Source organism: Conger conger, chromosome 4 (assembly GCF_963514075.1).
Source record: "Conger conger chromosome 4, fConCon1.1, whole genome shotgun sequence".
NCBI classification, from domain to species: Eukaryota; Metazoa; Chordata; class Actinopteri; order Anguilliformes; family Congridae; genus Conger; species Conger conger.
Genome location: NC_083763.1, coordinates 17,804,821 through 17,816,839, shown reverse-complemented (window position 1 = coordinate 17,816,839; position 12,019 = coordinate 17,804,821). Strand labels below are relative to the sequence as shown.

At 47.0% G+C, this 12,019-nt stretch overlaps 1 protein-coding gene across 4 annotated transcripts in view; it reads left to right on the top strand.

Moving 5' to 3' along the window:
- mast2 (microtubule associated serine/threonine kinase 2) overlaps nucleotides 1-12,019 on the top strand; it is a 143,927-nt gene that overhangs the window by 69,106 nt on the left and 62,802 nt on the right. The window lies entirely within an intron of this gene.

Below are 12,019 nucleotides of genomic sequence, written 5' to 3'. Positions count from 1 at the left end.
TCAGTGAACACTTTATTATGTATTTATTAGACTTATTTTTTAGACTTATTGTTCTTCTGCTGCTGTTGCCTATCCACTTAGATTGTGTTTTTAGAGATGCTCTTCTGCATAACACTGTTGTAATGCGTGGTTATTTGCATTACGGTCACCTTCCTGTCAGCTTGGACCAGTCTGACCCTTCTCCTCTGACCTCTCATTAACAAGGGGTTTCTGCCCCCAGAACTGTGCTCACTGGATGTTTTTTGGTTTTTCGCACCTTTCTCTGCCAACTCTAGAGACAAATCCCTGGAGAACAGCAATTTCTTAGATACTCAAACCACCCTGTCTGGCACCAACAATCATTCCACGCTCAAAGTCACTTTGATCACATTTCTTCCCCATTCTATTGGTCTGAAAAACCACTGAACCTCTTGACCATGTCTGCATGCTTTTATGCATTTAGTTGCAGTCATGGTGTTCAGGGCTACCTAATAAAGTGCTCAGTGAGTGTACATGCGTATTGCCAAAGCATGAGAGAAAGATAAAAATGTTTTTTTACATTGAATAAACATATTAAACCGAATATGTGTGTGTGTGTGTGTGTGTGTGTATATGTATGCAATAAATGTGACATTGAACAATAATTAGGGAAAGAACTCTCTCTCTCTCCTTCTCCGTCTCTCTTTCTCTCACACACACCTTCTGTCTCTGTGCTCTCTCATTCTCACCTCCCCCCTCTTCGATGTGTTTGAGAGCTCTAGGTTTTCAGGCTGTGCCTCCGTAGTCACACAGATTATGTTGCCATTTGTTTATGTTGGAGCGGGTTTTGTGATGAGTGAGATTCGCGGGTGGGTGGGTGGGCGGGCAGGGGGGGTGTGGTAGAACAGAGCGCGCCTCGCTCAGAGGTGCAAATTGGAGATTTGTGCACGAGGCAGAGCGATTGAGACCCGAGGAGCCGCGGCAAGGAAGGTGTTGCTGTCGGATTCCTGATAATGAACCGGCTTCTTACTGGCTGGGGGGGGACGCGGCGGAGACAAAGAAACCAGACTCTTTGAGTCTCTGTGGGAAAACCCTGAGCTCCGATTGGCCTAAATTGTTCACAATATGAACAATCCGCCGTACCGGAATGGGGTCGAACCTTGTTAATACGGAATACGGGATTAATGTAGGCAGTAATAGGATCCGTTATAATTACACTCGCAATGGCTCTTTGTTTCTGGTGGACCGAGTTCATGTGGAGAGTGCACGCACAATAAAGACTGACGCACATAGTAGTGCAGTGTACGTGGAAGTCATTATGAAGAAAATCATTTCGATTTTTGGTGAATCATACTCGACTTGGAAAACGCGTTTTTGTTTTGCACTTGAAAATATTATTTGGCTGGTGAGCCCAAATTGAATTCCAGAAATGTCAGGAAGCAGCCGTAATTTTTTTTTTTTTTTTTTTTTTTCTTCGAGCAGCGATCCGAACGCAAGACGCTGTTTGGCCGGCGGCCAGAACGTGCTCGCGGTTGCCAGGGAAATGAGAAACGCCGAGCCCACCTGACCACTTTGTGTAATTCCTGGAATTCATCATTAATGAAAACTTCCCCTGGGCTGACCGTGACATATCCATCAAAGGCAATCGACGCCGTCGTCATGGTGCCCGGTGCGGCTGTGTCCCTCAGTTGTGAGTCATTATGGCACGCTGGCCATTGGTCAGCCCCCCTCTTCCCTCATATCATGTTGTTATTCCGACCCCCGCATCCTACTCCAGCCCAGCACCTCCTGCCCCGTGAATTATTCTTCTGTCCTGTGCTTAAGTCACTTCTGTTTTCATACACAACTCTTCTTTCAGATCAGGGCTGCTAAAACCCTGTTCTCAGAGGTTGAACAGGAGACCCTGTTCTCATCCTGTTGGTTTTCATTTCAACCCTACAGTAATTTCTTCCTGACGACCGAGTCCGAATCAGGAAGAAAACCAAACCGCAGACACTGCGCATCACCGACTGACTGTGGCTTACACACCCCAGCGCTCTGTAAATTAAATCAGCTCTCTCTCCACTCGGGCTGCTGAAACAGACACCATTACCCTTTTTAATTGTCGGAGGGAGAAACGGCCCGCCAATTCCCCGCTCGGGCTTTTCCCTCCCATTATCCGCGCATAAAAACGCCGGCGAAGCGTGCGGATATCATTTGAATGTGCAAATTGTAATTAGGATTAGCTTTCTCTTTGACTGCGGACGGGGGGGGGGGGCTTAGCGGTGTTACGGTGGCCTGAATGAGCGGGGTCTGATCAGCGCAGATTATCTCCGCTCGGAAACGGGGAAGACGCGATGCTGGCGCCGTTCCGCTTTTTTTTTTCGCCGAGCGGCACAATGGCGGGGTAATTAGCGCGGCGTTGCGGGCACGAGGACGCATAAATAACACGCTCCGCTAATCGCCAAGATTTGCCGCCTGCCGTGAGCAACAGCTGCAGAGTCTATGTATCTACTGTATGCCCAAAACACGTCCTGCGGGGCGAACGCGTCTTATTGGACGCTGCTTTTTCGTGGTTACCCTCTGCATTACTCGTGGAACCTCGAGGTTCGCTTGGTCTGCTGGGCCTCGCAGGTGTAGCTAGCAGAATGCAATAAAATAGAAAATAACTAATTAATTGTCCATCAAAGGCCGGAAATGTGTTTTTTTTATTGGTGGTTTTTCAGGTGAACTTTTATGATAACTCCAGATTAGACCTTGTAAATCTTGATATTGTGGCAAAGCTATGGTTTCATAACTATCATTTTTCCATTTCGGTTCAATTTTTTCTTTGCATATTTCAGACTAATAAGACTTATAATAAGGATTGTTCTGGAACTGTGTTCAATGGCGCTTTGAGAACTTCCTACTAACTTAGTGCAGCAATGGTTTGACCTCATACCTGTGGCCTGGTATTCTTGCATGCAATCGGTATGAACGATTTTCCCCCAATTAAGTATGTGATTATGAAGATGATGCATGTTGGTCTTGATGGTCTTTGAGTAAATGACTGGGGATTTACTGTTCTCAGGGAAAGGCATGTGTAGGAGCCTCATCATGACATCACTGGGCAATGGCAGAACATACGCCTCACGAACAGCAGGGAGGGGAGAGTGAGGACTTGTCTAACTGGAGAGATGCGCTCTGGTGTTAGGCTGTTGGGTCTGTCTCCTGCAAGCACAATATGGTCCCATATGTACTGTACTGTGTGTACCCTGCAGTGTGGCCGCTGACCAGAACAGAAGGCCGACTTAACCTGGCCTCAATACTGACCCACTGTGTTCTGTTTACACTGGGCCAGCGTAGCTCACACACACACGGAGACGCATACATATACACACACAAGCACGTGTAGACACACGCAAATGCACACTCACATGCAGGCATATATATATACACACACACACACACACACACACACACGCACACGGAGACGCAGACATATAAACACACAAGCACATACACAGACATATGCAAATGCACACTCACACGCACGCAGGCATATACACACACACACACACACACACACACACACAGAGGTGCACGCAGATTTACATGCGCACACAGACACAAAAACATCAAGCACTCATGCACAAATGCACAGACGCACATAAGCAGAAAAAGATGTACGCCAACACAGGAATGCGAGTGCCTGTCCCGGGTCGGGCTCTCTCGCACGCTCTCTGAGCAGTTTGGGATCTGGCTCTTGTGCTCCAGTAACTTAATTTCAAACTGTTGTGCGTGACGACTTCCCTTGCAACAGGACCCTAGGGCCTGTTTTAAAGCAGATCATTCTGTATGAATGAGGACCAGCTGGAGACACTATGTCCCCTAAAACATTGACTTGTGTTTATCATTAATTGCAGACGGCTGTTGTTTTTGCGTGACGCTCAGTCTGGTTAAATTATTACTGTAACCACAGGAGCACGGCTGTGGTTGGGGCCAAATGCGCTCATAATGTCGGCAGAGTTTTTACAGTATAGGCAAGAGCCAGCGAGTGTCCACACCAGCAGTCCCGCTGCTGCCCCAGACCACTGACCCATTCCCTCTGTTTCACATCCTGCACCCTAACCCTAACCCCCAACCAATTCCCTCTGTTTCATATCCTGCACCCTGCATCCTAACCCCCTAACCAATTCCCTCTGTTTCACATCCTGCACCCTGCATCCTAACCCCCTTAACGCATTCCCTCTGTTTCACATCCTGCACCCTAACCCCCTAACCCATTCCTTCTGTTTGACTTCCATTCCCTGTGTTTTTCATCTTGCACTGGACAGCTTCCCCCAGCACACAGAACGGCACGCTTAAACACACACATCCGCAAGCCTCCAGGCAACCAGTCATCTGGAGATAGAAGAGAGTAGAAGGTCAGAAAAACAGACATGAAATATTCAACTGCCCCAAATAAGCGAAAGCTTCAGATCACTCCAGGTACATACGAGCCTCTCCTTAGGGGGACACACTCCAGGGCCAGCGGAACGACAGACATAAAATTATAATGGCTGCTGTAAAACGCCCGTAGCCCAGGACTCCACTTAGCGGAGAGTAGAGTCCGTTAAAAGCCGCGCTAGCACAGTCCGTGAACAGGATCCCTTCGCGTGATTTAGCGAGCGCCCCTTACGGGGGGGGGGAAGCGGTGCCAACAGTAACGCGCCCTGTGCGGTTCAGCGATCGGACGCTCGACCTGGCCTCGTCTAGGCTTCCTCTCGTCCGGACGTGGAGCGTGTACGACATCGCAGTAATTAATATCCCCTCTCCTCCTCGTCCTGATGTTCTATTTTAAATGCACGGCCAATTAATCATAAGTGTGTGAATGGGGCGAGGGAGACCCGTCCCGCGCCCTGCTGCTTTCGGCTCTGATTAAAAGCCTGCGGAAATGGATGGCGCTCGGCGCTCTGCGGCTGCCTGGCTTTACCGTTAATGGCCTTTTATTGCCTTAATGTGTTACAGGAGGGGGGGGGGGGGTTGCACACGGTTAGCCCCTGACTCATAATGCAGCGGGCCCATGGGGCAGGCTGTTTGCGGGGGTTTGCCCACCGGGGGCGGCCATCGTGGTGCCCACGCAGACCCAAGCTGTGTTTCTGCCTCAGGGCTGTGTGATGGATGGATGGATTCCACCGCTAGCCGCGGTTTACAGATTATATCAGGTCTCTACCTCAGTCTGTCTGATAATCGAGCATAATGGACTCACTGTGCCAAAATAGCTTCAAATGTCTCTCAGCCCCACCACACAGCTCTAACACACAGTTATAGCACACATAGCTCCAACACACAATTGTACCACACGCAGCTCTAACACACAGTTGTAGCACACACAGCTCTTAACACACAGTTGTAGCACACACAGCTCTTAACACACAGTTGTAGCACACACAGCTCTTAACACACAGTTGTAGCACACACAGCTCTTAACACACAGTTGTAGCACACACAGCTCTTAACACACAGTTGTAGCACACACAGCTCTTAACACACAGTTGTAGCACACACAGCTCTTAACACACAGTTGTAGCACACACAGCTCTTAACACACAGTTGTAGCACACACAGCTCTAACACACAGTTGTAGCACACACAGCTCTTAACACACAGTTGTAGCACACACAGCTCTTAACACACAGTTGTAGCACACACAGCTCTAACACACAGTTGTACCATATACTGATCTAACACACAGTTTTACCATTTAGCCCGTCCCTGCAGTCAGAGCTGTGCAGTGCTGTTTTCTGCAGTGCCTGACTGGAAGGGGCTTGGTTCTGTGCTGTGGTTGTGGAGATGTGTTCAGCAAGGTCCTTACAGCACAGCTCCGCAGGGTCCCTTCAGCAGAGCTGTGCCTGTCAGTCAGGATCAGGAATCAGGGCTCCTTTGGGCCTGCTGTAATTGGCTCATTATCCTCCTGCTGATCAGATATGCCTGGATTATGGTGTCTTTCAGAGAGAGCTGGTTGCAAGTTGGCCCGCTATATCGACAGTCTTGGTTAATCTAGGAGTGAAAGATTCAGGCACTTCAGATCGTTACTTTGACCATTTTCCTCCTCGAGGCTGAAAGTGATCCATTAACGCTCGCGAAAGAAAAGGAGAAGAAATGCTTGGTGAAGTGAGGAGCCTTTGTTGAGTCATCAGTTTGCAACTCTCCAAACAGTTCAATATTCAGTGAAGCTTTCTTTCCACAGCAGAATGTACTGTGGGATGATTTTTTGCCCTGCTTCAGTGTAGATTTTGTTGAGTTTCTTAGCCTTCTGTACCACATACTGTTGTTCAGTCACGCTCCGTATCAGAATGTCTGTTGCCTCTGTTTTGATTTGACTATCTCATTGATGCGCCCAATAATGCTTAGCCTAATGAATATTAAGGCTGTAACTGCCATTAGTACTATATTTTTATTATGTCTTGTTAATTGCATGCTCCAGTATGTCTGGGTTTCAGCATGTAATTATAATGTTGTTCTGGAAGAAAAAGCAATTCATTTGTCTCCAAATTATTTAACATATTTTAAACCTGAGGCCTCTTTCTTGATGAAGTGAATAGTGTTTCGAGTGTGTTTGTGTGTGTGTGTGTGTGTGTGTGTGTGTGTTTGTGTTTTGAATGGAAAGGGAGAATTTGTCTGGCAGTTACAAGTATGCGCTGTCAGCCTATTTGCTCTCAGGGAAATTAGCATATTTAGCACTCTGAAATCCCCTGCCTGTTGCCTCCTGACGGACAGGATTAAGTTAGTGTCATCTGCAATTTCCAATTCAGCAGGCCTGCCAGTCACCATGAGGCACTCTGCCTGCTGTCGACCCCCCCGCCAGCCTTCCTCTCCCCTGCCAACCACATGCGTTCATATCCCTGTGACCACACACTGCTGCTGCGGTCACTGTGGGGTCCAGATCTCAGCCAGGGTGAGCTGTGTATCAAACCACAGAGAGCCCAGGCTCCGACAGGATCCATCCTTATTCCATACGACATAATCACATGATTGTGCACTCTGAAAGTTTGATTTTGCGCTTGCTTATGTATAGTTTACTGGGACGTAATTTAACCTGGCAGCTGCTAGCCTGTGAGCTCGTAGCTAAGGAGGCTACCTAGATACTTTAGGCCAGAATTGGCATAGAGCTTGCTGTCTGGTAGCTATCTAGCTGGCTAGCTAGGTGGGTGCACTTATAAACCTAGCAATGTGATGATGACATGTTGTATACTGTATGGTTAATAATTCTGGATAAATGTTATGAATTGCACTAGATAGCTAACATATGTTACTAGCCTGTGAGCTAGTAGCTTAGAATGCTAACTAACTAGCTAGCTTGCTAACAGTTGATAGATAGCTAATGTTAGTTAGCTAGGTGGATAGAAACCTGATTATTTTTCATTAAACCCTTAAGCTAGACTGCCAGGTATTAGTTATAGCTATAGCGTTAGCTATATAGCTAGCTAATGATATCAGTGTAATTCACAACTGCTAGCTATCTAGCTAGTTATGTACCCAGATAGCACAGCGCTTCCTTAGCTACTAGCTAACCTGCACTCTCAAACTGGAGACAGAGACCCGAGCCCGGTGATGTGTGGTGAAGGCAGTAATCGCTGTGGCAGGGGTTTGGGGAAAAAGGTGTAATTTAAATTCAAATAAATAAATAAAATGTAAGCTTGTAACCCCAGCCGCGCAGTGAAAGTCATGCATTTTAAGAGGATCAGGCAAAGTCTCCTCCCTGCAGGATGGGGGTGAGCGGTCCTGTCAGTGGCGGGGGGTGGAGGGGTGTGCGTCCGTCTTGAGTACTCCGTCTCCAGATTATCTTCCTTTTAAATGTCTCCTGACTCAATTTGAGCGGTGCAGCGTCCAGCCCCGCTCCCCCATGCCCATCACTCTAATTACATTTGCCTGCACTCCGGCTCCCCGTCACGCAGGGTGGACTTAAGAAATATTGACGTGTTCCATTGGAGAGATTGCTTTCAAGCATGCCTCATCCAAACTGTCACTCTGGCTAATTTCATTGCCCTGCCCTCCCGCTGACTTCGGCGTGGTCTGTTTTCGGGACGGCCCGGCTCCCTGGGGGAGGGGCGGCGGGGGGGGCCGGCGCACACTCCCCAGAGGCCAGAGTTGGGCAGATGCTGCCTGTCCCAGGATAGCTGCGGTAATGCGGCGGGTTTGGCAGAGCGTTGATGCAGCACTGAGATTACGGGCTGCCTGGGCGGGCCCTGCCTGGCCTGTCTTCCGCTCAGAGGCACTCCGCTGGCGTGCAGGGTGCTTCACTGTATGTTCCACTGCATTTCACTGTGGTTTAAATGCCGCTCTGCATTTACCGCTGTTCGTTCCCATCTCACCAGCCACTTGATGGGCAATACAAACACGTGCCCTAATCTAAAGTAATCGAACAACAGATTGTTTACCGAAAAGAGGACATCAGTGACAACGCATGTGATCCCATAACCGGAGTCATGAGGGTAAGAAGTGAGAGATAGGAGGAAGCCATGTCTGTACTGTCCCAGGACTTGCCTTGTTAAAGTTTACTGCAGTACATTCAAGTTTAACTATCTTCTGAAGGGTCAGGATCCAATTTTTATGCATTAAAAGCTGTCATAAACCACATTTGTAAGATTGACTTTTAGGCTGAGGCAAATAGCAATTTACATTTCTAATGCCAACACATCATTCAGAATGCAGACAGGGATTAGAATCAAATTGAATGTTTAAAATACCAACAGTGGTTGCAGTATGGAGCCGTAGGGGTGGTTTTTTTTCTGTATGGAGCAGTAGCAGTGGTTCTGTTTCAGTATGGAGTAGTAGCAGTGGTTCTGATTCAATATGGATCAGTAGCAGTGGTTCTGTTTCAGTATGGATCTGTAGCAGTAGTTCTGTTTCAGTATGGAGCAGTAGCAGTGGTTCTGTTTCAGTATGGAGCGGGAGCAGTGGTTCTATTTCAGTATGGAGCAGTAGCAGTGGTTCTGTTTCAGTATGGAGCGGGAGCAGTGGTTCTATTTCAGTATGGAGCAGTATCAGTGGTTCTGATTCAATGTGGATCAGGAGCAGTGGTTCTGATTCAGTTTGGAGCAGTAGCAGTGGTTCTGATTCAGTTTGGAGCAGTTGCAGTGGTTCTGTTTCAGTATGGAGCAGTAGCAGTGGTTCTGATTCAGTATGGAGCAGGAGCAGTGGTTCTATTTCAGTATGGAGCAGTAGCAGTGGTTCTGTTTCAGTATGGAGCAGGAGCAGTGGTTCTATTTCAGTATGGAGCAGTAGCAGTGGTTCTGATTCAATGTGGATCAGGAGCAGTGGTTCTGATTCAGTTTGGAGCAGTAGCAGTGGTTCTGATTCAGTTTAGAGCAGTTGCAGTGGTTCTGTTTCAGTATGGAGCAGTAGCAGTGGTTCTGATTCAATGTGGATCAGGAGCAGTGGTTCTGATTCAGTTTGGAGCAGTAGCAGTGGTTCTGATTCAGTTTGGAGCAGTAGCAGTGTTTTTGTGGTACTGTGGAAAAGTAACAGAATGCAGTGGCAGTGCGTACATGCTCAGAATGCAGCCGTCTCTGAGCTGTCCTTGCAGATTGGGTCACAGCTGGAGCATGCTCAGTAGCAGGCACTGAGGAAACGTCGGCCTCAGGAATGGGCAAGCACTACCAGCTTGTACACCAACAATAATGAAATGTGGAAACTAGAGTTTTACCAGGGCTTAATAGAATGTTGTGCACTTCTGAACAACATGATGTGATAACCACTATGATAACGTTGTTATTGAAATTCCATGTCATTCATATGGTAGCTGTGGTTAAATTATATAAACACAGAATGATGCCAAGACAGCATAGAGCTGAAATTTAAAAACAGAAAAATAACACACCTATGTGAATATAGGCAACCTGCCACAATGCCTCTGTACTAAAATACTGATGAGATAAGTACGGAAAACCTGGTCAACAGGTCCCGTAGGCACAAGGTTTTTCATTACCAGTCCACTCTGAAACAGGACCGTGCCAGTCAGAAGCAAACGGACACTCAATGATGTCTCAGTGTGATTCCCTCTGGCGTTGTTAAAGAGGACATACTGAGCTCAGGCAGAAGCACCCTCCTTGCACACAACACCTGCCGGCCTGGATACAAGCTGCAGTAGTGCAGATCTGCTTTTGTTTTGTCCCAACTGGTGCACTCATATTTTGGTGCTTTTTTGTAAGCGACTGAAAATGAAATGTGATTAGCTACTGCAATGAAAGTGCAGAAACGGCTGTGGGTTTAAGTGCAATTATTTTCTGGAAAAGGTCAGGTTTGCACTTTGCACCATTTCTAACTTAACTGCTTGGTTTGGAAATGAGTCTTTGGGATTCTACAGTATGCCTCCAGCCCAAGATTCATCTCTACATTTTATTCACCAAATCACTTAGTCATACTTTGAGGCAGGTAAGAATGTGTAGGAGAGGTAGACGGCAGCCTGGTCTTTGACACTGGTCACACAAACGGAGGTCAGAGGTCAAGCCATTTTAGCGATATTTGAGGCTAATAGAATTTACTTGAGGCTTATGGTTCTGACTGCTGATTGGGGCTTTTGATTAGTTTTTGTTTATGAGCTGCTGCTTGTTTGCCAGAGTGTTATGACTATAAGGGATTGTTTTGCTCAACCTTTGTCCCTGTGAACCCCACGACCCCGGTGTCTCCGACACTCACCTGGCACCTCTAAATATTTGAACAAACGAACGGGCAGATGAGTCCGCGCCTTGGCCTCTGTGTGAAGCTTTATTTAGCTTGCTCTGTGCAGACATGTTAACTAGATCAACAGCACCGCGTCCCTGCAAGAAGAAAAGGAACGGGTCAGATGGCGGTCGGGGCTCCCGGGGGGGGGGGGGGGGTGATGCAGGTGATCCTCCCGTAAAGTGTATTGAAGAAAAGTCCACTGTGTCCGCTAGTGACCCCCACAGGTTGAAGTGCCAAGTGACCACCTCTCCTGGTTGTGGTCTGAGATTGTTGCACTTTAACATCAGCTCTACTCAACTCCACATTCTGTGGGCTGCAGTGTCTGGCGGCATTTTCTTCAACCGTGCGCTACACCACCTGAATTCACCGATTATTTTACCAGCTTGGTTCAGATAATAAGTTGAGTGAAATCAGGTGGTATAGCATACGGTTCAAATGAATGCCTGCAGACACTGTGGGCCAGCAGGATGTGGGGTTGAGTAGCGCTGCTTTAAATGATCTGAGACCACCAGACCACTCCAGACCCCACCCTTACCCCTCCCATGTCAGAAACTGACAGAAGAATGAGAGATGTTATTGGTTAATATTGCATGAGACCATATGGCTTTGTTAAAGTAAGGAAGGCAGCAGTGTGGTTCAACTGCCTCTGAAGAGAGTGATGACTAAATCCTGGGAGAATCAGGTCTCATGTTTACATTAGTACAGGAATATTCAGACTCATACTGCCACAGAAACGTGTAAATGGCACTAGAAATGCTGTGTTTTGTGTCCGTTTCTTGTCCTGAAATTGTAATGGTCCTCTGCTCCCATCTAGTGGACTTGGTCCACATGGTTGAGACATACAGTACGGTCATGTTTATTTATATCTTTAATGATAATGTATATATACATATATTTCCACTGTATTAGGCCCTAATTATTTTAATGGGGGTTTATTTAAACTGTACAGCTTTGTGACAGTGACTATTGCTGATTCAGTAGCATTATCGCTCTGGGAGGGTCCGAATGGCATCTACAGGCGTTTTTGTCATCTTTTAAGGTGTCACCATTAACTTGGGAGCCATTTTATCTTGCCAGTACATTTAGATGCATAATTGTTTGGTAATAATTATATTACAGGGTTCATTCCACTCCTTCTGGCGGAAGCACACACCGTTTTCTGTGTTGCAAACCTTTTGTTTCTGGTAGTATTACAGTGCCACCTAGTGCTTTTATTCATTACAACGTCTCAACATATTACAACACACTGGTGGAAGAAACCACAAGAAGCTTTATTGGGTTAATTTCTCCAGACTGTTTGGGCAAACACTTTCATGTTCTGTGGCTACTTATGAATAGATATTTCTTAAGTATAGAAAGGTTTCTTCACAGTGTTGAATGATCAAAGCGCTGA